Source organism: Lynx canadensis, chromosome A1 (assembly GCF_007474595.2).
Source record: "Lynx canadensis isolate LIC74 chromosome A1, mLynCan4.pri.v2, whole genome shotgun sequence".
Classification (NCBI taxonomy): Eukaryota; Metazoa; Chordata; class Mammalia; order Carnivora; family Felidae; genus Lynx; species Lynx canadensis.
The window spans coordinates 181,712,533-181,722,165 of record NC_044303.2 but is presented as its reverse complement, the minus strand read 5'-3'; the positions used below and the strand labels follow the sequence as shown (position 1 = coordinate 181,722,165).

The 9,633-nt window shown below is 34.5% G+C and overlaps 1 non-coding gene across 1 annotated transcript; it reads right to left on the bottom strand.

Annotated features, from left to right (window-relative positions):
* Positions 1 to 2,508: 2,508 nt before the first annotated feature.
* On the bottom strand, positions 2,509 to 2,643 carry LOC115526058. Its single transcript, XR_003972526.1, has one exon. It is a non-coding gene; the product is annotated as a U4 spliceosomal RNA (small nuclear RNA).
* Positions 2,644 to 9,633: the final 6,990 nt, after the last annotated feature.

The following is a 9,633-nucleotide window of genomic DNA, read 5'->3' as shown; positions in this document are numbered from 1 at the left end:
GAAATAGCTCTTCAATCAAGATCATTTATAAGGCCCTTTGGAAGGAGAAGCATGAGACAAGCGGGTCGGATCAATGCCTGCTAGTGTTCTGGGTATAATGTTTCCATGTGCTCCTGGAGACAGCTGTGTCCTGGGTCCTAGTTGTGCTAGAGAGAGGAATTGGGAAAGATTTCAAAGTGATAGAAATTAGATTCCTTTAAAGAGAAGTTTATGAGCAATAGTTAATTCCCTACATATCAGACGTGCTCAGTAGATGTACATGTCTGATTATGTATCTCTGGTTTTATTCATGAAATTTGTTTTTAGCTAATACAGCTTTTTTCGGAATAAATACGAACATCAGATTATTTCTCAGTATGTCAAAACAAATTAGTTTCCCACAGTGATGCAGTGAAAGGTGTAACTATTTTCCCTTTTTATATGTCAGAAAGCATTACTGGGGCTGGGAAATTCCCACTTTTCTCCCCTTAGCCCATGAGCCCAGTGGTTTGCAAAAGTCTGGTTTAATGCACAAGCATGGTAACCTAGAGCTCCAGCACCCCCCTCTGCTGCCATTAATGAGAATCGCATGCTGAGATCCAAAGAGGCATCTCTGCTCAGAAAAAGGCAGGGAATGGCAGGAGGTGATCAGACCATTTCAATCTGTTGAAAGTGAGTGATATTCCCAGGGCTTATTGTTCACCTTCTCAGAGAATTAAGTTTCCATATGTTTCATCATAAATGGAATGAGTGTGCAACATAATTGCAACATGAAAATGTCTACTGGATGACATAGTCGAAAACTGACATTTTGGGGGAAATTTCTACTTGTCTTCATATTCTAAATATCTTGATTGTCTACCTGGTTATAGCTAATAGCCTAAACCTGGTGGCAGCATTTAGATATGGTAGCTTGCTATAGAATAGTTTGCGTATTTGTGGTGAATATCCATGCATTGAATTTCTCCTTAATTTGAGATATCACTTATCATATTTCTAGACAGACTGTGATAGTACTATTTCTTTCCATCAGTTGGGTGTGTTGAGTGAACTTCATTTTGGAAGGTAATTATGGAGCTACAGATACAATTAGTTTTCATCCCAGTGAATTGATACAAATAAGCATTGTTAAAGTATATTATTTCCTTTTGATTCTTACTTATGGATTACCTTTTCAAAACATTTTATTCCCACTATCACTTGAGAAGCTCAAACAAGCAAACAAAAATGAAATAAAATCTACCATAGGTACCTAATAATGTAATAATATTTTTTTAAAAGCACATGTGCATGAGACCATTTTAGAGAATTACTGAAACCATGGAAGAGACTTGTAAAACCTATGTAGAATTACTGGATATTTTATAAAGGACAATATAGGGGATGCTGGTTATTCAGCAAGTGGAATTTGGACTTGTAGTTTTCATTATGCTGCTCCCATTTAATTTGTCTTATCTTTATGTCCTTGAAACTTTCCTTCAGATCTGCCAAGAAACATAAAAATCAGATGACACTAATGTTTCTCTCAATGAGGGAAGAATGTGTCATCTTTGCTATCTTTGTAAAGCTACGAACTTGTCATATGTTGTCTCTCTCTATGTTCCCTTAATGCATAATATACATATTTAACATTTGTTGAGTATCGGCAAATGAGTAATGAAATACAACTCTGTAAGACTTGGTGGTTTTTGTTTTTGTTTTTTGTAATTGTTTTTGTTTTTGTATTTTAAAAACTAGTGTCCGAATTCAAAAGTAAATGTGAATTGTTGTATGGAAGACACAGGAAGGCTGAACACCACATGTTATACCATATCTCATCACTTGCTTTTTTGGAAGCACACTTTCCATTTGGACTCTCCCATAGACACTCCAAGTTTATGATAGCAATAATACTAAGCACATTTTATTTAAATATGTATTTTCTAACTTTAAAAGTAGAGACTGGACTTTGTAGGAAATTTGGAAAATTCAGGAAAAAAATTTAACATAATAACCAATAGTTTCACTCAAATCTGTCTTTTAAACCCGTCGAGACAAATGAATATTTTAAAAATCAGGATTTTGTTTCATGCATTCATTGTCAGACTGTGGGAATTCTCTCATGAATCAAATAGCACTCTCAAAAACATATTAGTATTCTGCCAAAGTCTATGTCTTAAAATATTTCGTGGCTTTAAAATATAACTTGTATTAATTTCGTAATTATAAAAATCTAATGAAATGTTTATTATAAAATAATTTGTAAAAATAAAGAAGTAAAAGTAAAATTATTTTACTAGAAAATGATAAATACTGCCAATCATTTAATGTGTGATTTTTTTTTAATCTTTTGGTCTATGTAATAAGTAGCAATAGTAATGATTTAAAACACTTATATATCACTTATTTCTGTTGAAGTTGCACACTTGATATTTTGATCTATTCACTTTCCACTGAATTTTCAGCTTGATTATATTTCTCTAAAACAGTATCAGATTTTTCTCAATTTATAAGTACTCTTAATATTTTTAAGATGTAGTAAACTTCTGCTTATTATATTCATTATTAATATTTTACCCCAGTAGCTTTTTTGCTGTTGTTATTTCACATGAAGATTTTTTCAATTAGCAATAATCGCGCCTCGGATAAACCTCATTGGCTACGATACTGCCACTGCGCAAAGCTACATGAAGATTTTTTAAATGTAGGAAGGTCTTCTTAATATTTTAGACATGTTGAATTGATTCTCAGCTATAAAGGAATCTCCATAATAAGTTTCATAAATACATACTATTTTCTTTTAATTTCAGAAATAACTTTTTAATAACATTGAACTTTTTAATCTATCTAAAAATTTGTGTATGTGTCACATGAGGATCTTTTATTTTTCCCCAAAAAGTTCATCTATTACTAGAATTTTCATTTGTATTCTATATTAAATCTCTTGTGCAGTAAAGTCCATTCAGGGCATTTGTGTGTGTGTGTGTGTGTGTGTGTGTGTGTATTGCTCTATCAGATACACTTGTGTGTGTGTGTATATATATGCGTGTGTGTGTGTGTGTGTATACATATGTTGCTCTATCAGATACACTTGTGTGTGTGTGTGTGTATATATGTGTGTGTGTGTGTGTGTGTGTGTATATATATACATATATATTGCTCTATCAGATACACTTGTATCAGATACACTCAAAAAACATACACACATATGTTTTTTTGCACTGTTACTCCAACTGTTTATAAGTTTATAGTAAGTTTAATGTAACAGAGGAAGGCTCTCTTCCTTGTTTCTCTTTTCTTTAGATTATCTTTTATTCTTACTCATTTATTTTTCCAATAAATTATATCATTATGATATTAAAATTGTTAAACATTCATTTATATATTAAATTCATTTTAATACATTTTCATCTTGATTATTCAGTTGTATGTGTGTACAGAAAATGGGGAAACAATACTATATTTGGCAATATTTTTCTCTTTAATTTGATAGTGTTTTTTTTTCTTTTTTTCTCCAACAAAACTTTTTGTTCCTTTTGAATATATGGGTTTCGTATTTTGACCCGATACTTTTGTGTCTTAATCAGGCCCTTTTTTCCTACAATTTCATTTAAAAAAAATTTCCCTATGCATTTGCATACAATGAGGCAGGAAATTTCCCCCACATTACTTTTCTGTTCTTGAAAAAACAATGTATGTCTATTAAAAAAAAAAAGTGCTCATTATATTAGTCTACCTAGGGCCAAATCATGTTTTCTGAAACAGTTGTACAAAATAAAATGTTGATCTAACATAGTTGGTCTTTATACATTGGTGTGTCAGCCTCTAAGCCATCTGAAGAGGTCTGATCGCTCAAGCTTCCCCAGGGTGGAATTTTGTAAAATATAATCCATAGAAAGTCAGTCTAATATGAAACCCTACTAAGGAAGTGTTCCTTGCTGGAATAAGTTTGAGAAATAATTTATATCATAGCCTTTTTGTGGCACTTCATAATAACTATTAATATATTAAAAGCCCTAATAAGTTTTACAATAAAAACTTCTTTGATTTATTTGAACCCAAGTTCTCCAAGATTTAATCAACAGCATAGAGGCTTTTTTTTTTTTTCTTTTGGAGAAGGGTGAGATTATTTGATTTGGTGGTTTTTGTTTTGTTGTAGGTAAATGTCATACCTATTACCCAACCAGCTAACTTACAATGAATATTCAAATCATCCAGGCATTCTTCCAACCAATTTCAATTTCCAGTGAGTCTTGTTCCTTGTAGGTTTAGAATGAGATAGTTCTACTCAGATCTTGGAGGCAGGTCTCAAAGCATTTCACTCACTGACCATTTAGTTAATGATCAGTACAAGTTGTGGCCCCAGTAGGCAATATTATACAATCATCATATGTAGTAGCCTTATGCTACTTTGCAAAAGAAATTAAACTTTTGTATATCAATTTTTGTGTGTAAAATGGGGATAGTATCTTGCAGGAGGTTCTGAGCAGCAGCAATGCTGCATATAAAGCTCTTAATATGATTTCTACGCAGAGTAGCCACATATAAAGTTCTAGTTGGCATTACACTTAATAATAATTTACAAGAAAAGTGAGTAAGACGTATTCCCAGCTCTCAAACACCCTGACAGTGGTGCAATAAGAAGTAACAATTTCATAATGCTTTGTAATTTACATATATTTTAATGTGTACTGTTGAAAGGATAAGCATCCAAACAAGTAAAGAAGAACAGGAAAATGCAGTGAGGGAGCTGGGATCTATCAATATAGTGCTTCTCAAGGGGCAGTTATTCACTATAGTACATGCTAATCCAGAGTGAGGAGAAGCACTCATCCCTTTTATGTGAGGATTTTACCCAGGTTGAACATCGTCGAAGACTGTCACCCAGTTTGATGGAACTGAATCAAAATCACATCAAAGTTCAGTTCCTGGGCTCCAAGTGCTTGCTGAGTTGGGTTTCTTTTCAAGTAACCCTTCTATGGAATGTGATTTTAAAAGCATCCCAAAGTTACGTGTGCCTTTGTGTCGTGTTGACATCTGATTCATCAGTGAGTAAGCGTCCTGCCGTCACTACTGGAGCATTGTTTTATCCACATGGAAGTGAAGCCCCAGCTCAGCAAGAACAACGTGGAAACGTTGGTAAACCCCTTTATTACTTTAAGTCTAGACTACTGTAATTCTCCATTTGTGGATCTTCTAAACTGTGTTATTTATAGGATGCAACTTAAGGGTATAAGACGGCCCAGATCCTTCCTGGCATTTTGTCACCTCAGCATATTTAGAACCATCAATTCAATCCTCTTATCGGTTACCCATAAAATTTTACATTGATTGTGAAGTTGTTTTACTCACATAAATGGTGCCTCAGAGATGTGGTTTCATTCTGCCTGTCTCATGGATTTTTCTTTCACCAAACTCTGGTCACTTCTAAAGACTTAAATTTAGAAGCTTTTGATATGTCCCTTGGGCTTGAGGTGAATATATTCGTAGTTATGTTGGCAATATTTAGCTTTTATTATATTTTTAACAGAAATTCCTTATTATTTCAACAAAATATGTATTATTTATACATTAGGAAATTACAATTTTTTTTTTCTGATGTAACCATACTATTAAATATTGTGGAGAAACTGACCTCAGATATTTTTCTGTATATACAGTAAAATGTTTAATAAAATGATATTTATATCATGCTTTTTAAATTTGGAAACCTACTTTTAAAATTATTGTAAGGGGCGCCTGGGTGGCGCAGTCGGTTAAGCGTCCGACTTCAGCCAGGTCACAATCTCGCGGTCCGTGAGTTCGAGCCCCGCGTCAGGCTCGGGGCTGATGGCTCGGAGCCTGGAGCCTGTTTCCGATTCTGTGTCTCCCTCTCTCTCTGCACCTCCCCCCGTTCATGCTCTGTCTCTGTCTGTCCCAAAAATAAATAAAAACATTGAAAAAAAAATTTTTAAATTATTGTTATTGTGGTCTTTTTCTATGCTTTAAGAATCTCATTTTAATAATTGTGTAATTTTTCATCTTATGAAATGTGTGATTTTTTTTCATTTAAGCAGTTCTTTCTTAAATAAATATTTATTAAGTTCTCATCCTTTACATGGTCTTCCCCTAGTCTCTGAACATACAGTAACAGATAACACAGACACAGCCCATGTCCCTGTGGAATTAACCCTCTACTGCTTACAACCAGAATTCCTTTCATTTTAGAGCTATTATGATTTTTGATCTTAATTGAATGACTCAGAAATATTTGATCTGGCCCTATCTGTCCATTCATGCTAAGAATACTAGTGTTTTATAAAAAGGGTATAACCTTGGAGAAGCTTTCTATGTTCTGCTATCTTTTGTTAGAAAGTCTTCTAGTATGTATCCCTAACTTGATTATCTTCTTATGGCCACAAAATCTGCCTCTCTGTTTGGGCCTTCAAAATAAGACTTCATTTGAACTGCATTTGGTGGTTATAAGCCCTACACTCTTTGCCAAATCCCATTTATCCATGAGACTGATCAATGTCCATTGTGTAGGCTTCTGCCTCTCTGGGAAGACAGGCTGAAAATTAACAGTTAAATGAAAGCTGTAAATATTTTTTTTCCTCATCTTCTCTCCAAGATTTGTGGATTTGCCTCTCAATGATAATTATTTTCTTGAAGTCTAATGCTCTTTTCATAGAAACACTCCTGAAATTGGATAGAATGCCCTTGGTCACAGTTGTTTCCTTTAGGATTTTGAGATAAATCATCATTTTAGGCCTTTGTATTGCTTATAACAAGCATTTCTAGAACGGGTCCTTGTATAGCAAGAATGCTTCTACTGTCTTTCTCTCATCTCAGAGTAATAGCCAGGTTGTTAGCACACCATGTTAATCGTATCATGCAGATGTATTGGGCGACAACCGAATGTAGATTTAGAAGTGACCCAGGTACCTTTCTTTGCCGAAATGTGTCTTTTCTCATGCATGTCTAGACTTCCATGTACATTCTTTTAAGTGATACATTCCCTGCCTGATAAAAAGGAATATTGTATAAAGTGGAAACAATTTAAAAATATTCGGTACTTAAGAAGAGCTTAAATTCTTTAAATCTGCTAGTAGATTAGAAATCTGGCTTGATGCATCTACCACTAAAATTAAACTGCGTTAAGACTGTATCATACAATGCCAGGCGCCAACTTTCGGCTTCCTTCTGTCTTTAGCCAGCCAGTATAGAAGTTGTTTAGCCAGCCAGTATAGAAGTTGTATTTCTCATTGATACAGAACATAAGACTTTGCACCTAAATGCAATATGCAAAATGCAAATTTGAGAAAGCACATGGATTTTATTTCAATCTTTAAAATACATAATCTATAAAAATATAATGCTTAGTCTAACCCACATGGGAGTGTAGTAACTGAATAGCTTCTAGAAACCAGAGTTGTCATGAAACAAGTCTCTCTCTTCTAGATATTAGAAATCAGTTTCGATCAAGATAATAATCAATTTAGAAATGGTGTTTGCAACCCACTTCCTTCTATACAGATATGTAATTTCCACTTGTTTTGTTTCATATAGAAGACAATGTCTTAAATAATAAAAAAAATATTTTTAAAGCTTGGAATCAGAATTGGATGCTCTTAGAGTAATTGCAATTTTGTGGCATGCTTCAGTATTTATTTTTATAGAGACAAAAGTTCAGATAGTGGAGAAAGAAAGCATTGTGTATGTTAGCCTCTTTTCATATGGAAAGATCTAACCTCAAGTAGTGAGTGTCTGTCTTTGATCATATGCTATACTAGATGATGGAAAAGAAACTCTGATCAGTTCACCTATGTCACACTATTTTTGATACACCAAAGCCCTTGCAATTTTACTTACAAATAAAGATTAGGAAGTGAAAGACTGATGGGCTCTGGCAGTTTGAAATGCATTATGTTTGTTCTGACCCCAGCTCAAATGAAAATAGAATGATTCCAAACCGTGGAATGGTCCCGAAACTGAAATTACTCATTTGAAACTGCCAGGACCGATCAGTGCAAAATCGGGTCTTTTTTGAGTCCTTCATTTAAAGAACATCAATTTCAAGGATTTAAGATAATCATCTCACCTTATTATCAGATAAATCTTCTTTTACATGGGCAGCTACTATCTCTCAAGACAGTCCCTCACTTATTAAAAATGGAAAGAAAAGACGGTACCAGGAGACCAAGTGATAAAAGAGGAATTAGTCAAACTGAATCAAAAGACTGTAAGCAATAAAATTACATTTTTGCTAGTCACTTTGAATCACAGAAACTGTACGACTAAGAATTATCTAGCCTAAAACCAACTTTTGAAATATGGGGAAACTGAGGCCCTTGTATAGAATGGAAATTACACAGCAAATTAGGACTAGGCGGTTGATGAAAGCTCACTCTGGTTTTTGTCCCTGATCAAGATTTATGACATGAAATCTAACATCACCAACATACACAGTAAATAGACCTATTCTGAAACAAAAGGTTAATTTTCAAACCAATTACTTTCTCAAAAACTACTAGCCCTGAAGCATTTGTGAAATATTTCTCGTATTGCTGTTCTCATTAAGGAGAATAAACAGAGAACCATTTGGATTTCTTTAGTTGTTTAGTATTCCTTCAGCAATTTCAGACTTATTTGTGTCTGGAGAAGGAAGCCTCTTATGTCAGAACATGACATATAAGCTAACTGCTGTTTTAGGCACAGAACTTCAGATCTAGGGTTGGTAGGAGTATTTGTACTTTAATGTTTGTAATGTACAAATAGATCTTTGCTTAAATCTGCAGCAAGAACAGCCTTGTATAAACCCTTTTCCATCATCTCTCCCATCACCACCCTTCTCCTAAAAACTAGAGGGAGAAGAAATTGTACTCACTAAGCACTGGGACTATTGGAAAGTCGGAATGATTGTTTGGTTTAAATGTAATTTCAGTGTGTAAATGTTCACATCTACCTAAGGATGTTGTTAACGGAAGGTAAAACTTCCCTATCTGTGTTTGGGTTTCCTCTTTTGATTTGAGTTATTCCTTAACACTATCTTGCCCAGTATTCCCTTGTCCTCTTTAAGTACGATAGCAAGTTTATGCTAGATGACTCAATAACTATTGAGGGCAACAGAGGAGTAGCAACACTGACTCAGTGCTAATTATGTGCCAGATCATTTACTATCATTTTCTTAAGTAAACTTTAGCAGCAAAAGTAAACATCATCCCTATTTTCTAGATGGGGAAGGATACTGAGAGCCTGAAAGCCTAAGTGGTTTCTATGGTACCCCATAGCCAGGAAGCAGGAAGCTTGACTTGATTTTGCCAAACTCCTATTTTTCCCCATTATACTGGAGTGCCTCCTCCAGGGAAACCCCCACAGACCCTTAGTTCCAAGAATCTCTTAGGCCAATTCCCATTGATTTTGTTGAACCACTCTTGATTGTCCCATCAGTAAATCTTCTGTGTTAATGATGGAAAAAAATATTCAGAATTCCATTAGGAATTCTGAGTTAGATTTAGAGAAAAAGGTCCAAGGTTTTCTCCAGCCATCAGTTTTCCTTAGGAGAACACAAAATAACACTAGAACTAGAGCTCCCAAGAACACACGAAGAGACCAGCCGAGAGCCCAGCTTTTCCTAATCTAGCTTCTTAAGGGAAAACTCCATGGCTTAACCCTCTGCTTTTCAGCCTCCCCCCT